This window comes from Amphiura filiformis, chromosome 13, assembly GCF_039555335.1.
Source record: "Amphiura filiformis chromosome 13, Afil_fr2py, whole genome shotgun sequence".
In the NCBI taxonomy this organism is placed as follows: domain Eukaryota; kingdom Metazoa; phylum Echinodermata; class Ophiuroidea; order Amphilepidida; family Amphiuridae; genus Amphiura; species Amphiura filiformis.
In genome coordinates this window covers 25,881,344-25,900,573 of record NC_092640.1, presented here as the reverse complement: position 1 = coordinate 25,900,573, position 19,230 = coordinate 25,881,344, and the positions used below count along the sequence as shown (strand labels likewise).

The 19,230-nt window shown below is 37.4% G+C and overlaps 1 protein-coding gene across 1 annotated transcript in view; it reads right to left on the bottom strand.

Annotated features, from left to right (window-relative positions):
* Positions 1–19,230, bottom strand: part of LOC140167531 (tetraspanin-18-like) — a 156,845-nt gene that overhangs the window by 60,180 nt on the left and 77,435 nt on the right. The window contains 1 exon segment of the mRNA XM_072190836.1: positions 11,920–11,965. The gene's annotated coding sequence lies outside the window, so the exon portion shown is untranslated.

The window sequence follows — 19,230 nt, the reverse complement described above, 5'->3', positions numbered from 1 at the left end:
TGATTTTGCACTGCAAAATACAATTCATTATTTCAATGTATGAAAGTGTTACTTGGACATACTACTGATGTACATGCTCAAAATCACACAAATGATTAATGTAAAACATACACCTCATGTATATCTGTTGATACCCAGTAGCACCAGGAATATTGGGGGGGGGGGGGCAATTGAGGGGGCAAAGTGAATTTCAGGGGGGGAAAATTGCCGCAAAAAGTGGAAATTTTCATAATTTTTACTGGGGAGGGCAACAGTTCTGACTGGGGGCATTTTCCCCATGCCCCCCGTGGTGCTGCCACTGTTGATACCCTTAAACAATAATTTTTTAACAGTTTGTTTCATTTTCCAGCCCATATATATATGCAATTCTAGTGGTAGAAAACTTGAATACCCTAATGGAAAAGGTCCTAGAGTCCATTTTGTTCCACATACTCTACCTAAAAATCATGATTTAACTCTTTATGAAGTACAAATTTTCCTGTAAACTCTTGAAAATATGACCCTTACTAACCCAGATATCATACTCCTAGGATTAAGAAGATGTTTATACCCTCCAAACATGATTTGCCTGATGATATCAACCACTTACCACCCGGTGTCAATCCTAATAACTGCCAAATAACCCCGATATTACGGTCGTCTTTCACCGTACATTCATATCATGCAAATATATTTGGCTTTATTACCCATATCAAGATATCGTTTTCATAAGCTTATATTCTTGTCATTGATATATGTTATCCCGGCGGCTGAGCATAATTCCTTGAAAATATACCTATGATATGGCATGGGTAAAATCACTCTAGGGCCTCTTAGTCTTTCCATAATACAGCAGATTCGTAAATGCGCCGCCATTTTGTCTAATCCTGGGATGCTTAATGTATTTCCATGCAGAAAGTGTCAATGTTTTTCTACATGAATTTTACTGTTATAAGCTTAATACTCCATGATGCGACATTTACTGCTAAATTCAATTTTTTATCTTCACTACAGCCTGATGTTTACACATACTCCCGTGTTTACACATACTCCCACATTCTGCTATTATAATCCTACTGTGCTTTAATTTTAATGTACTATCATCTAATAAAACCGGTTTATATTGATTTCCCTTTTATTTGTAAGTCAGAGAAAATATAATTTGATGCAGAAGCTGAAGCAATTTTCCATCTTTTTGTCTAAAAATAACCCATAAGTGGATTTTATTTTCAAGCAATTTGTCCGATTTTTTATCTGTTTATGTTAGAAGTGAAAATTCTTTTTTCAAAAAATGTCCTGATTTTCTATCTTTTTTATTTAAATTGCCCCACAAATGATTTCTATTTCATGGTACGCAAGTCCCTGCTGCAAACTATGCATGCAACATTTCCAAATAAATAGTTTTCGATCATCACACAAGTCTTTTGGAGCAATGCCGCCATTTCGACAATTTCTCCTTCCCTGTAAATGCGTGCATTTCTCTGTAAAATATATTGCACTTTTCTCAGCTTACTATCACTAACAGTCGTCTGTCTATGTATCTAAACCTGCTCAGTTATTTCACCTTATACTGAAAGATGATACTTGGCAGTGCTTCTACCTAAATTACTTTTTTGTTATTTCTAAAAGGAATCTCGCAGAGAATCGCTCAAGGTCAACAACAACGTATTGTCTTCCCTTCTGTTAAATTTTTGTTCAACGTTTTGTTGGACAGTACGTTCTATATGTGTATATAGGTTTTAATTACAACAGAATTGCTCAAGGTCATATTTTATTTTGTTTCGTTTTATGTTTTGTTGGATAATTCTAAATATAGGTTTTTAATTATAATGAGATTTATTATATCATAATTTATATTACATAATCAACCAACTTATTTTTTTTAATGTCAAGCACTAAACCTATGTATTTAAAACTAAATATTTCCCATTTTTGCTGCTTTCACTTTCAATGATAATGTACGGAACTTTTTCAGCCCCCCCCCAAAGGTTTGTATCAATGACTTGCCTGAAACCTCAGTAGTCTATGTCACAGCCTGGTTACTAACTACATGTAGCCAGCAACATGTGTAGGAGTCCCGGGGTAGGAGTATAAGTTTTGCCCTCTGCTGAGTGTTTGCGCCTTTGCCGTCCCTGTTCAACTCCACCCAAGTGTCTTTAACAAAGACTACCTGGAACCCTATAGTATACAACTTAAAAATAAGCATGCATCTTTTGAAATTTTACCATCAAAAATGCAATGCAATACATGGATTTCTTTTTATTGCATTGGGCCACTTCGCTGTGGGCCACTTCGCTGTGGGCCACTTCTTGTTCTTAAAATTGCCTCTTCACAAACGAATTACTTCATTTTTTCCCCAATGATTTCAAAAATATTTGGAAAATATCAAACACATTTATCGAAGAGACTGATGCAACAAATGCAAATTTTAAAGCTAATAATGTGGCCTAAGACAAACCTTTGCTTCGTGCCCTATTCACCATATTCCAGCATAATCCTATCCATACCACAATCCCAATCAATTAAAAAATGATTTCAGCTTAACGATTAAAATTGATTAAATGACCTATCGGTAACTGAAGTATTGCGGTATATTTTACATGGAAATATGGCATGCTTCAATATTGTGGTCATTTTATAAATTGGTGGTTGCAATTAGATTTAATGCTGGACCACGCCCAGTTTAAAACAATCATGGTAAAATTGGCAAGGTGATATCAACATTATTGGCTTTAGTATTGAGCCTGCATTATAGATACGTACATGTAGTACCAGGGTTAGAAATTGATTTTGCATATGTCCATAATCGCCGTAGAGGTCAGGTGTAGGCCTATGTGTATACATACGTTCACCTTGAATGTGGATGCTTTAATCAAAGATTTTTGCTTTTTAAATGAAACTTTACATTCGGAGATTGTCCTCGGTTCCTCAATACGCTGGAATTAAATAACCAAAATGCATTTTGTGAGGGAGTGTATGTCCCTGTGTTATCCCATAATTCTGGTGATATAACAATCAATCCCGGTTGATAAAATGTAGTTTAATGTCACAAATTCCGTATAATTTGTGTAAAATGTGTGTTAAGCTCCAAACACCCCTGTTAAGCTGTCAAAATCAGAAAACATGTCCATTCAAAATTCAGGACAAAATCCCCATTTGGCAGCGAATACCTATGTGTGAATGTCTGGGGCTCTGTACGTGGAGGTGATTCTGTTCATCCATGGCTTTAGTAGCTGGCCCAATTGAATGAACACAGTACTGTATAAGTGGTAATTTTCGCGGGGGTTTTATTTTCACAAATTTCGCGATTAGAGCTCCAACCGTGAAAATAACACCTCGCGAATGTATGCAATAATGTATTACAAGTATAGGGAAGGACAATCACGAAAATAACTGTACGCGAAAATTACCACTTATACAGTAGCTCGATCACAACAAACAGGAGTGTATTTCGAAGGCCAAAATGTTGGCGAGCCAACGCACACCATAATCAACAGTTTCAGGAGTGTCAGTTGGATTCACTTTTGTGTGACGCACTGGACGCACGGTCGCACGCTATAATATCACATTGTGTTCATTCAATTGCGCCGGCTACTGGTGAATCCATAGTGCTCTCTCCTTCTCTAATATCTACGATAACCTTGTAAAAAGAGCAGCCAGACCTGCAATGGTATGAAATGTCACACGAGCGACCATCTTTCTTTATTACTACTACCTATTGTACAAGTAATCCAATCGAAAATTTCCCCAGCTTAGGTGAAAAGTTAATAACAGAATCCGATGTAATAAAGGTCACATACTGCATTTGATGGAGTACATTATATGCCGTCCCATGAGGACAAAAAAGCTGTATCTGCAAACACGTTATTAGTCTCGGATTGTGACCAAACTACATCACCTATAGAGTCTTGATTTTTGCAGGGTATGTTAGTTTAATAAAGTACATTATAATTATGTAAAAATTAGAAGTTTGAAAAATTATTGCGGGCGTCTTTCTCAGCAAATGTTATAATATGGCTTTAAGTCCCCCGCATAACTCTGAAAGCCCCTCTGAGCCGCCCGCAGGTAAAGATCCTGGACACGCCGGTGACCACACACTCACAGAAACCAAGTCGCCACTCCAGCGCTCCGCTCCAATCGCCAGCTCGACCACCTCGCATGGGAGTAGTCTTTGATAAACACTACAGACACATTAATGTTAGTGGATTCTGTTTATCTGCAAGATATCAAGCTTCACAATCCTACGGTTGAGCTACTTTGTCAATACTATGACCAGCAGAGTTCAAAACACAATGGAATATAATTTCATCTCAATTTCATAAGCAAATACGGAACATTTGCTAAGTTAATCTGACAGAGACATTCACCCATGGAGGATCAGTTAAAAATGTTGTAGAGCATGATCTAGGAGCAGCTTCTGTAATCATGGTAATTACATGGTTGCATAGCTACTGAAATGACCTTTCAAGTCGCATGTATCATAACTGTATCATTTTCAAGAGAAACATGGAAGTTAAATCCTGTCTAGTCTTGTTCAAGACGTACTCTTATACTATGGGCCAGCGGATCTCCCCATGTTATCAAAGACTACTCACAATCGAGGGGGATGGGCAGCGAGATGTGATCGAGGGGGTCAAGTGACGAATGATGATCTCCCCATTTGGCACTGTCACTTTTACGAACCGCAAGACTCGGTCGGCGTATCTTTGACCACGCCCATCGGTATAGAATCGGTCACCGTCAGACCCTGCCATACTCTAGTACCAATAACTTATGCATAGAACTGTGCCACATGCCGCGATGAGGCAATAACATATAGTATGTGTCTTCGGTTGGATACAGGCTTGAATCAAGGCTAGTATAGTTAAAATGTATCTGATGTGACATGAAACATGTTTATTGTTAGTTCCTGGTTAAAGTTGGATGACCGGATTGACAGCTTCATCTCCCCACCTTAAAAGCCCGATCCTGACTCCACATCGCAGCGCAATGAGATGCTGCGATGCTATAAAACCTGTAATCTGAGCCAGGTTTTTACGAGCTCAGCGGTGAAAATTCTCATCGCTCGGTGGAAATTTGGGTCCGCAATGGAGATGAACAATGTTCAACTTTTTCGCATCGCGCTGCGATATCGCAGCCATGCACGCTTCTTATTGGCTGCTGGTAGAAGGTCGGTAGAATGACCTTAAAAGGAGATGCAGACCCCACATGCTTTTAAAACATCGCGCGATGAAATTAAAATGTACATTTCAATTTCATCGCGTGATGCTATAATGTTTGAAAAGCGTCGCAGCATCGCATCGCGCTGCGAAGTGGAGTCAGGATCGGGCTTAATACCCCATAAGCATATGCAGATATTGATATCAGATGAAGGGTCTTTCAGCACTGTTTTGGTAAATCCAAGGATCTTTCCAAGCTGCGCATTTCTAAACAAGAGCACCAATGGCGCTGTGGCTCTGTGCTTTATGGTGACAGTGAAAGTCGAATGTGCAACAGGTGAAATCATTTGAGTATATGTGACATATTACATTCAATGGGTACATCTGGTCGGTTGGTAGCTATCTCATTTGCAGAGCATACAATGATACATCTAGGCCCCGGCAAAAAACGCAATTTTTTGAAGTAAAAAACGAGATCAAAAATTTTCAAAAGCGAGAAAAGCGAGATTTCCTCCGAAAAATGGCACGAGAAGCTTTCAAAACGCCCGAAAATGCGAAAAATCAAAAAAAAAAAAAAAAAAATTGCTGCCCTCTATTGTTCATCCAGCACAATGTTTAGATGTAAATAAACCTGCCGACGGCCGGCCGGTATCGAAGAAAAAAGTGACAAAAATTTGACCTTGAATTATGTTTTATAGTCAAAATAGTCCAATAATTCAATAAATATAATGATATTTGGCCTAAACTTGAACTCATTTGAAATGAAATGTCAGTTTTTATTGAGTAATGCATGGCTTTTTCAATTTCGACATGTGCTTGCAATGCTGTTGAATTTGGGACTTTGGCGTAGTTGGAACTGCATTTTAATGGAATTCGGCGAACTTTTATGGCATAAAGCAACATTTTTATAGTAAGTGCACTGCTTGGAAACTTTTTTAAAAAGCGAGATAGTTGGTTAATAGCGAGAATCACGGCGTGAAAAGCGAGATCTCGTTTTTTGCCGGGCCTTAGATACATCAATCAATTTTGGGAATTACTATTTAGCCACATGGATCGAAACGGGTGGAATTGGATGGAAAAGGGTCCAAATGGGTCTAAACTAATCAAAATGTATCAAAATAGGCCTATGTCAAGAATAGTGTTAGTCTGAATAAGGATTTGGCTCTAATTGGTGACTATCCACCAAGTTTCAGACTAAATACAACAGTCAGAGATGTCACAAGCTGACCCAAAAAAATCCTGAACTTGCTAAGCATATAGCGAGCGGAACTCTTGCCCAGCACGGGCGGGGTCCCCTTAAGGGTGCCCGGTGGGGTCCAGATGGTTTTTGCACATTTAGCACCACAGGAAAGGCCATTTCAGAGGGTAACAAGGCGGTTCTCGAACCACGAAGTCTCGCCTGCTTTTGTGACCGCCTGCTTTTATGATATAACTTTTGGTAGAGAGGTAAATGAATTTGGCGGTTATCGGCTGGGCACGATTATCTGGCTGATGGTAACTGTACCCACCAAGTTTCATGCCCATGCAACAGTTTTTACTAATATGACTTCAGATGACCCCTGGTGGCCCTGAAATGACCTTCTAAAACATTGGCTCTAAATGTTGACTGTACCCCCTGTGCTAAGTTTCATGCCCATATGACAGTTTTTACTCATTTGACCTCAGATGACCCCTGGTGGCCTCAAAAATGACCTTCCAAAAATTTGGCTTTAAATGTTGACTGTACCCACCAAGTTTCATGCCTATACGACAGTTTTACTAATTTGACCTCAGATGACCCCTGGTGACCCCAAAATGACCTTCCAAAAATTTGGCTTTAAATGTTGACTATACCCACCAAGTTTCATGCCCATCCGACAGTTTTTACTAATTTGACCTCAGATGACCCCTGGTAATCTCAAAATGACCTTCCAAAAATTTGGCTTTAAATGTTGACTGTACCCCCAAAGTTTCATGCCCATCCGACAGTTTTTACTAATTTGACCTCAGATGACCCCTGGTGACCCCAAAATGACCTTCCAAAATTTGGCTTTAAATGGCGGGGTTCAGGGGCCCACCTTACAAATTTGCAATCAAATTTGGCAATACCAAAGAACTATTTCATCAAAGTAATAAATCAAAACAGAAAGATGCTTCCTTTACGAGTTATCACTCATTGAAAGTGCTACTTTGCTATACTTTACATGAAAAGCGACTATCTTAAAGTCGTCATATTTCCTTAATTACATGACCTATCAAGCTGTTATTTGGATATGTGATGCACAGTTGCAAATTAATTATTAAAAGATTTGGTGACCTCAGTTGACCTTGTATGTGACCTTTCACCTCATGAAATTGGATAAAGTATGTTGCGCTGAAAATCTAATCAGGTCGAGAACCTCTGGCAATCAAAGTTGGCAATACCAAAGAACTATTTCATCAAAGTAATAAATCAAAACAGAAAGATGCTTCCTTTACGAGTTATCTATACTTTACATGAAAAGCGACTATCTTAAAGTCCGTCATGTTTCCTTAATTACATGACCGATCAAGCTGTTATTTGGATATGTGATGCACAGTTAAAAATTAATTATTAAAAGATTTGGTGACCTCAGTTGACCTTTGACCTTGTATGTGACCTTTGACCTCACAAAATTGGATAAAGTATGTTGCGCTGAAAATCTAATCAGGTCGAGAACCGCTGGCCACGCAACTCCCCACCAAGTTACGCCACTGTACCCCATACGGATCTCCAGATAATCTGTTCACAAGGTATTTTGCTTATTACGCATATATTATGCAAATTAGGTACTTAATTACCATATTTTACGCTCAAAATCTAATCAGGTCGAGAACCTCTGGCCCCACTACTCCTCACTAAGATACGTCACTGTACCCCATACGGATCTCCAGATAAGGTGTTCACAAGGGTTTTTTGCTTGATATCCATCAAATACGCATTTAAAATCATGCAAATTAGGTACTTAATTAGCATATTTTGCGCTGAAAATCTAATCAACATCTGGCCACGCTACTCCCCACCAAGTTACGTCACTGTACCCCATACGGATCTCCAGATAATCTGTTCACAAGGTATTTTGCTTATTACGCATAAATTATGCAACAGTTTTTACCAATTTGACCTCACATGACGACCCCTGGTGATCCCGAAATGACCTTCCAAAACTTTGACTCCAAATGTTGACTGTACCCATCAAGTTTCATGCCCATCCAATTTTGACCTTCAGAACATATCAGAATCGATCAATAGGCCCTACGCCAAAAGGTCATGACCTCCTGCTTGTACCCCTTTCCCAAAATTTGGCTATAAATGTTGACTGAACCTACCAAGTTTCACGCCCATTCAGTAGTTTTTACTAATTTGACCTCAGATGACCTCTGGTGACCCCGAAATGACCTTCCAAAAATTTGGCTATAAATGTTGACTGTAGGCCTAACTACCAAATTTCATGCCCATAGGCCTACTAGTTGTTATTAATTTCCGAAAGCAGCCATCGGGTCAAATAATTGATCTTTGTAACTTTCTTCTGATCAGGGAATACTTAAAAAAAAGTGATTTCCCCACCCCCTGCTGTCATTGATTGCTTGCCATTCCTTTTGATTTCTCTCAAAATTTAGGTCATGATTAATATTGCACAGCCTATAGTAAAAGATGAAACTTTGCAACTTGCAATCAATGATTTCTGAAACCACTAATTTCAGTCACATTTGAATTCAATTATTATTATTATGTACATTATTATGTTCATTATCCAACATTATTTTGACCTTTTCTATTACTGCCACCCCCCTAATGACCTTGTGAATTATTCATTCATAACTGTGACGACCTTGAGACCATCCAATCAGAACAGATCAGAATCGATCAATACGCCATAGGTCATGACCTCCTGATTGTAAACATAAAACATCAAAATCATGGCGAGATCGGGGACCATCGACGCAACATCGATCAAATAAACCTTGGTCTTGAATTTCTTAAGAAGTCCTGGCCTAAAAACCATGTTGTTTTTCAAGAGAAAACATATCAATCTTTGATATTCTGAAGTATAAAATTGTTGTGCAAAGTGGAACATCATTTATTTAGACTGTTTTTGCTATGGAAAAATACGGAAATTGTTCAATATTGCGAAGTGGGGTAAATTAAAATCTCATTGAAAATATCATTTTCCCTCAGAATCATGTCCACAATATGATTAAATTGACTTTTTAAAACTATATTCTAACAAAACTACAATGAGTGTGATGAAATACGAACATTTTTCATGACTTTCGGTCCGTGTTTTGCACAAAAATTGAGGTCACAAAAATATGTGCACTTGCGCAAGGAAAAATAGTCCACTAGGAAATTCATTTACCCGATTCATTAGTTCAGATTTATTCAAGATTCAGACATGTTCTTGACCATTTTTGACATTCCTCAACTATTTCTTTATTTAAATTGTAAAGAAATAGTTAAGAAAAGTTATGAAATAGTAAATAACTTCTGAATCTGAACTGAATCCCTGCTGAATCTTAAGAAATTACCCTCCGTTGGTTTCCGTCACTTTTACGCAACTTAAATTATACAGACCAAAATAATCTCTAGCACACACGGGGTACCACAAAACAACTCGTTCATCGTGGCTTTTTACCAAAAAATCATATTTTATCGACAGTATTTGAAATCTACCTGGAGTGCAATCGATTAAATAATAAATAAGCAAAATTTAGAAACAAATTTCAAGACCAAATATCAAACAGACAAACATCCTTAGCATAAAAACCAATGCCCGAATTGGGTCTCTAATTGTTGCTATCACATAGGCCCTTTTAGCTTCGCTCAGAGCCAAAAACAGGTCTGTTCAGGGAGCATACCCTATAGTAAAATGTGTTAAATGCTCCCTTTCCCAGGTGATATTGCACGAAGGATAGCACTTTCAAGACAACTTAGGAATGTTTTTGCCTATCTCACTTCCATAATGGACTGAAGCGCCAGAAGAACTCCATCAGAGCTCCAAAGAGTTGAAGAGTATCGTGTGATCAGAGTTAGTACTCTTTGAAACACCACTCCTCATTTTGTGATCATCTTTTCTTTCAAAAACATCTCAGCCTAAAAACTCCAGAAGAGCATTTAAAACTCTCCATTATATTTCAGTCTCTGAACTGACTAACATTCAACATCTTCATGAATGCCATGGAGCAAATACAACTTCATCATGTTCTCTTCTTCCAACTCTACACATCTCCCATGCATCCTACACCTTGCCAATGTTTGCTTGCATCAAATATACATCCATGCATCCTGCATCCCTCTCATCAATTTACAATGCCTCATTACCATCACAAAATATGGTCTACATTAATCTTACGTTAATCATTGTGAAATTAAGATGTAACCGAACCCATAAGGGAAATCAGAGTATTCTCATGTGAAGCTTGCATATGATGAGAGTGGATTCATTGCTTGGTATATCAACTATGCAAATATATAATACCGACTAGTTAAGTGCTGTAAAACTGGATTACAGCAACTTGTCCGAGCTTCAATCAGAGACCTTAGATTCATGATTTTGTTGGGAGACTTTGGACAGCACTCATGAATTTGGTTTACTAGTAGTAGTATGTTTGTTTGTTTGTGTGAGGTGAACATTGATAATATTGGACACAACTTGGTGCTTTTGCCCATCGCCTGGCTGATCTCACTTTCATAATGCCATGCAGAACCCTATCAGAACTCCAAAGAGTTTAGAGTACAAACAGCGTGATCAAGAGCTCAACTTAAAACCCAGAATCTAAAGCATTAACTCTCCACTAGATTTCAGTCTCAGGACCGACTAACATTCATCATCATCATGACTACGTGGAGCAAATACAACTTCATCAGACATGTACTATTCTTCCAACTACACATCTTCCATGCACCCTACACCTCCCCAATGTTTGCTTGCATCAAATATACATCCATGCATCCTGCATCCCTCTCATCAATTTACAATGCCTCATTACCATCACAAAATATGGTCTACATTAATCTTACGTTAATCATTGTGAAATTAAGATGTAACCGAACCCATAAGGGAAATCAGAGTATTCTCATGTGAAGCTTGTATATGATGAGAGTGGATTCATTGCTTGGTATATCAACTATGCAAATATATAATACCGACTAGTGTTGTAAAACTGAATTAGAGCGGAGTTTCCTCGTAAAGGTCAAATCGGAAGAGGTTTGGCCGGAGACCAATGATTTGTGGCTTTGGGGGATGCTTTGGACAGGGCGTATGAATTTTGTTTCGTCTGTTTGTTTGTATGTTTGTTTCTGTGCTGATACATCGGGGTCAAAGAATATTTAATGTCATGATCACGGGGTAGAAGTTAATATTACAGCCTGCGCTTTTTATAGATTAAAAAGCACCAACTTTCAATTTGATGAATCTATTGAATTGGTTGAACAGTGAATACAAGTGATCAGTGGCATGTCCGGGTGGGGGGTTGGATGCTGAAGCCCCACGCACTTGGTTAAAAATCATGTAAAATCAGCTGTTTTTGGCAATTTTAGCCATTAAGCCCCCCCCCCCCCTAACTTTGAAATCTCCTCTGAGCCCCCTGCAGGAAAAGATACTGGACACGCCTGTGGTGATAGTGACAATTTCCTGTTTGTGTTGCTATGTGTTACTCAAGTGAACAACACCCTTGCCCTGAAAAGGGTTTGAACCAGCCACCTTGTAAACATGGGTCAATTTCAGTCCACAGAACTATGCCCTCAAATGTTTACAAGGCCATCAAGATGAACCCAACTTACCAATTTCCTGATAAGAATGGAATAAGTTCCTCTACTCCTATAGCTTCTGAAATGAGAAAAGAAAACATTTACAACCATTTAGCATATTTGAAAAAAGTTTTCATAGTAAAATTACAGAAAATATGAGCTTGCTCACGTTAATCCAGGACAAAACTAGAAAACAAAAGCTCTGGAAACGTTGTCCAGGTTTTGTGGGAGCAAATATCATATGGGATTTTTCGGTTGACATCTGGGCAGTGGTGTAGCCAGCACTTTTTCAGAGGGTGGGCAAAGGGCAGGGGGTGGCAAGACAACTTTTAAGGGGAGCAAAAATCTTAAATATCAGGGCATCCATCATCCCACAGGGGGGCAAAAGGGGGACAAGACTTCTGACAGGGGGGTAGCTTTGCCCCCTGCCTACGCCACTGCAGCTGGACTGACAGCAGTCTCTATAAAGGGTTTAAACATTGACGCTAATGACACCAACCATTCTGCTGAGCTCACTCCAGGCAATGAAATCCCATCAAATGCAGTAAATTACAAGATCTTTCATTTGGACTCAAGATGAACTATAACCATTACACCACATTGGGAGACATTTTAAGATATTGTCCCTTCATGTCTTGGGCCACCACAGTCTGTACCCTGCATGCGTAGCATTATCCTATATAGCTACTATTTTTGTATAGCATCAATTCAAATTAAACATCAGGACAAGATATACTGGTTTACTCTCCCTGCTGTAGTCTCTGTCAAAGACTCTGATCTCCTCGTACTTATATGGGTCAAAATATTCTCACTGTGAACGGCACAGTTCGGTAACTTTCATTCCCTAATCACAGCTCAAAAGTTCACCTAATGATGTGGCATATGAGGTTTATGTATCCAACAAATTCAAAGGTCATTCTATGTCTTCACAAGCTTTGCCATATAGATTAGCATATTGTAAGATGAAGGGATCGCAATGGAGCACTTAAAGTGATGCGATTAAAATTGATTTTTGAAAGGTAAAACTCTCTTACTTTTGCATTTTATTGTATTTTTAGAGGTATACACTTTGTTTAGAGAATACATTTCCTTTATTTGGCTTTTTTGTACATTAAGGTATGGCATCCATGAGATGCACTTCATTTATATGTAAATGCACTGTTCTTAGTAGAATCAGAGGATGTCTGACAGTGACAGGAAAGGCGTACCCTGATGTAAATTCTTCCGTGGTCGGGGTACGTACTGCTGACCTTATTGGACTCAGTTCCTCCCTTTATTTTATTATTTTCTGCTGTATGAAATCTCAAATCTAGAATCTCAAAAAACATATAGCAGGAACATGTATATCAAAATTTCATCTGAGGACTCATCACAACTCAGCCCATGAACCATATCAGGTACATCTGAAATAAGTGGCTATATAGTCTGTATATCTACCTCGAGTCACCAGCACTAGCTTTGAAGTTCAGCATGTTCTGCATTAGCTTAGCGTTACTTGGTGCAACTACATACTTTTACGCGTGCGATCAACGCGCCGCATATGTACACGCTAAAAACTACGCTAAGCCAATGCAGCACAAGCTGAACTTCAAAGCTAGTGCCGGTGACTCGAGGTAGATATACTCTGTATATTATACAGACTATAAATAAAAGTTGCATATCATAAAATTGTGATTTCATGCAATTGTTGTCCTGTACAAATCAAAAGACCCATTTGCTGAAAAACTAAAAAAAAAATCAAATAATATAAAAAAAATATTTTATTCACAAAATGATACAGGTGTAACATCAGTTTCCAGTAGCCTTTCCAATCACATCTTATCCTACACACTTTACAAGGTCTGCAAACCAGTCTATACTGTCACAATGATATTGAACCCTCTAGCACATCTCCCCTTCTATATGCTTCTCTATCACCGCAGGTTGCTAATCTAAAACGACATAGTTACGGCTCGGACATAACCGTGCCACAGCCTCGCAGGCAGTTTAGTCTACCCAAAGTATAGCGTTAGTGCTACTATAAGAGCCCATGTTTTTATGCTAGTTTACTGCAGAGCAAATTTCTATTCATGCTCATGACACTGTTTCAAATTTCTTTCTATAAATGATTGAGCTTACAGGTTTTTGACAGTTCAAATTGAACTGTTGGTATATTATGTAAAAGTGGAAATTTCCGCGCTACGTTTATTTTTGCACTTTTCGCGTTGCAAGCTGCTGCCGCGAAAATAACAATGCGCGAATATATTCCTTTTGTGTATAGGCCAATGTAAGGAACTTAGAATCGTGAATTTAAAAACAAGGGAAACAGTTCAAAATTGGCAAAACGCAAAAAATTAATCGTGCGAAAATGTGCACTTTTACAGCACTTCATAGCATGTCTAGTTTATTCAAAAACAAAATGGTACCTTGTAAAATGCTATTAAAAATGTACATAAAGATATTTTTAGCAGCATTATATTTTCGTGAATTTTCTGAGCTGTTTTGCGGTTTGTATAATTTGTGGTTTCAAAGACCTACATTTGAAACCCAATTCAAAAAATATTTGTGTGGCTTTTTAACTTTGCGGTTCTGTAAAATAACCATGAAAAATTGCGAAAATAATAAACTCACTAAAAATTCCCTTATATTAACAAATTCAACCATAAACATATCACTGGACGGAAATTCTTGATAATTTAGTGCAGTGAGCTGTGACCATGCATCAGTTATTGCGTACCTCCATTAGTGATGTCAAGCAAAAAACCTGATGTGACTATATAGATTCTGATGCCATGTATGAAAATATTATTTTCCCAGATAGCTTTTAGTCTATTTATTATCAGGTGTAGAAAAGGCTTACGGTATAAGTGTAAATTTTGACACCACACAAATATTTTTTAGTCTTCGTCTAAACTTGTACAAAGAAAAAACAATGCCTGAAATGGTTTCTCTGTGATAAAATCTAAGAAATTAAAAAAAAGATACTATTTTTCATTTTTTTATCATCTTGAGTGAGAGAACAATTTTGTTTCATAAAACAAAAATGTAAATGTAATATCAGTTTTGATTAAAATCATAAAAAAAAAGGTTTTCTGTTTCTTTAACTCAGTTTGGTTTGGTGTTACTTGTTACAGCTGAATGCATGGAATAACTTGAACTGTCTGGTAAAAATAATGTTGTTTTTGAGCGTGTCGAAAGGCTGTTTTGTGACAACAAAACTTTTACTGTGATCAACATCTTTAGAACAGGTTTATTGATAAACTCAGGATGTTAGAGCAAGAAGGCCCTTTCTGCAATAGCTGCCCTATAGACATTTGGCAAGTCTGCATTCTATATTGTACACAAATGACACCTGGCAGCTATGACCTTCTTCCACTAGACTCTCAAACTGTAACCCCCTATCTGCAATAGCTGCCCTACAGACAATTGGCAAGGTTAGATACTATGTTGTACGCATCTGACACCTGGCAGCTATGACCTTCTTCCACTAAAGTCTGAAACTGAAACTCCCTTTCAGCAATAGCTGCCCTACAGACAATTGACAAATCTGCATTCTATATCATACACATATGACACATGGCAGCTATGATCTTCTTGCACCAAACTCTCAAAATGTTTCCGTCAAATGCGTTATGTAGCCTGCAGTCAGTAAAAATTACTGCCTGCCAAAGTTGTTTATTTGTTTTCAAAGGTAAAATGTTTGCTACTTTTAAGAGTTGTTTATTTTAGCCATATTAAATTGCTCTTTACTTCTGAGAATTTTTTGTTAAACTACCTTTACACTTGAAGTGCATTTGAGAGGTCAGATCAGCTGTATTTGAAGAAACAAATAACAAAATATGAAACAAACATGTTAATTTTTTTAATTTGTTTGCAACAGTAAATTCTTTGCTAGTTATGTATGTTGCCTTATAGTACCCACATGAAAAGCTATCTACTCAAGACAACCTTATTGTTAAACTACTTTTCGAGAACCTTATATCAGCTGTACAATGAAATGTAATAACAAAGTAAGATCCAAATATTAAAAAATTGTTTTACTTGTTTTGAATGATTCACTGCTTGCAATATATGCTGGCTTATGGTATCGCAACCATACAAAATTGCTATCTATTCAAGACAACCATATTGACAAACTACCTTTACCACATGCATTAGGGAGCCTTATGTCACCTGTACAACGAAATGCAATTAAAATATGATCCACCTATCACAAATTTATTTGTTTGTAAAAAAAACACTGTTTTTAGTATAAGTTGGTTGATATGACAACCATAGTAAATTGCTATCTACCCCTGACAGCCATTATTGATAAACTACATTCACTGAATGCAACATAGGCAACATGGTATCAGCTGCTAAAGAGAACATCCATTAGGGTTCATGAAATAAAGATGATTATTTTAAAAGCAAATTTGTTCGCTTATTGCTGATAGAGTACTTTGACAATATGCATTGTCCTCATCAACTGATATGGACTTGTAATTAATGCATTATCTGCACACCATAATACTAATGAGCATGTCAGCAGTCAGTGGCATAGCGTCATAGGGGCACGGGGGGAGGGGAAGGGGCACATGCCCCCCCCAATTGATTTCAAAATTAATCCCCAATCTGATGACCCACACTACTCCACTGTCAGCAGTACAATTAAATATGACATTTTATTGCTGTTAAAATGTGGACTCCTATAATTCTGTGAAAATGAAGTAATTCACACATGTAAAAGCAGCAGCCTGGATCATGGCCTAGTCCTCTTAAATCTTTTTCATGTGAATGAACACTAAATAAATAGCATATTTTAACTCTTAACATGGCTGTCAACTGCAGACGACAAGTTCACAATTGTAAATTTTCTTGATCATATTTGAAATTGGCCTGAAAAATGCATTAAAATGAGTACAAACAAGCCTAGTATTGGTTCAGTGGGTCTTGAGATAGCTCTCAATATTTTGAGAAAATATCTCAAAACTTGGACTTATGATGTTGAAGCCTATGGCTAGCACGCTGCACATAGAGGGACTCTAGGCGTGGATTCATGTTATTACCATATGTAACCATCCACCACGAAAGGGCTGTAATGTCGCGTCGGCAGAACATATTTTGAAATATAGTCCATAAAACTTCACAAAAGCAATAAAAAACATAGGATTTCGCAACTCTTCTACTGATTTATTATACCATCATGCAAACGAGCAATGGGGACATAAATATAGCATTGCACAGCTTATTTTGAGGAGAATTAACATGTCTGATGTCTCAAAGGTGAAAACGCCAACATTTCAGCTCATTAGTAGTGGACGGTCACCACATTAGTACCCAGATAAAGTGAAGTAAAATCCAATATTTATGAAATTTGATTACTGCTAAAAACGGAAATTCTCTGCAATCTGCAATGCTGTGTAATTGGTGGCATGATTGATGCAATGAAATGCTATCTACAGCTGATAGCCTTGTTGATAAACTACCTTCACTAAGTGTGTCATGCAGCCTGACCTGTGCAATAAAATCAATTACCGGTACCTTATTGCCACAAAAAAATTGAATGGGATTTTCACTGTGAAAACAAAAATATTTTATATCTACCGCAGAATGGGAGGTTTATAGTCAATTAAGGGTAGACGAGGTATTGTTGGTCGAAGCAACCTAAAAATCGATTTTCATTATCTAGATCAATATATTATTGAAAATTAACACCTTGATGTTTTGCAAAAGTTCATTCTACAAATCGTATACTCTGCAAACTTGCTTAATTTATTGTTGTTAATTAGTTATGTACGTTTTACAAAAGTGTTGTTGTTTCAACCCTCTTCACAAAGTAACTCAAGAACCGCAGCACCTATAAAAGTATATCTGTGATATTTTAATTCTTATACACGCTCGCTATGAATTGAGCAATGTAATGTTTGCCAAAGCTCACTACCATTCGTAACATGCTGTGAACTACCAAATCACAACAGTTTAAAATAATTAATAACCTTAAGTAATTAGCCACGGGTTGCTATCTACTGATGATAGTCTCATTGATAAACAACATTGTACTGATGTGTTATGAAGCTTGTGAAAATCTACGCTTGGGATATTATGTGGCAGAAAATGAACAAAAAGAGTGCTTTACACCATTAGTATCCATCTGTGTTGCTACCACTGATGGTATTGTTGATAAACTACCTTCACTATGTGTTTCATATAGCCTCACCTGAGCAGTCAAATAAATTACCTATTAATTTTAACTCCATATATTTTCTATAAGGATGCATATATCAAAAAACAAAATATGTGTATATGCATGTACATTTGTTTACTGCAGAAAGGTAGGTTTATAGTCTTATAGTCTATGCAATAACAATGTAGCCATTAATTGCACTGTAATTAACCACCTGTCTTGCTGTCTACAGCTGATAGCCTAATTGATAAACTATTTCTATAATTGATATACTATCTCCATGATATCTGCTAAAGGTTGCCTGATGTCATCAGTAAAATCAAATGTTGGTGGAAACTTATCTGAAGAAACTCTTGTTTTTTGAGTGCAAACTGATGTAAAAAGAGTATTTGTGACAGCAATCTGGTCCATGGGGGCCAAAGGAGGCATTTTGGAAAATTGTGTTACTGTAATTATTACATTATATACAATAGGCTATCATTTACTGAAAACAACAAAGTGCTAGCATACTTGGTTCTAAAGTTATGACATTTTTTTATGTATATTTTATGTATATTATTGTTTTTGTACTCCATATATTTACCTTTATCTCAGTTTTAAATTTGCTGCCTTTGGCCCCCATGAACCAGATCGTGTCACATTTTATATTACACAACTATCTGAAAGCCATCTGGGAGCATATTGAGCGACCATCACACTAAACAAGAAAGGGGGACTCTGCTTTAACTTATCTCAAGACGATACCTAGCCATCAATCACATAACCAGCTCAGCGAGTCAGTTGCCTGATGAAGTCTGATGGTTCCAGAAGCAACAATGTAGCAAAGTTGCAAAAACTAGGTAAACTCTGTTTACAACTATACTGGATGACTAAGAACATTCACTCATTTATAGTTATACATTGTAGACATGTGTGCTTTATCTGTATTGCCATCTATAGCCAAGCCTGATAGCCTAATTGATAAACTATCTCTATGATGTCTATTAACTGCTTGTCTAATGTCATCAGCAAATGTGGTGAAATTTAGCAGTGAAATTTATTCTCTGAGGAGTATGTGAAAGGAATATTTTACATAACACAACTACCCCTGTGAGCTCACACTGTCCTGCTATCTTCACCTGACGGCCTTATTGATAAACTACTTCCATGATGTCTGTTATGGAGACTGAGGTCACCAGTTAAGTCAAATATGTTGATCT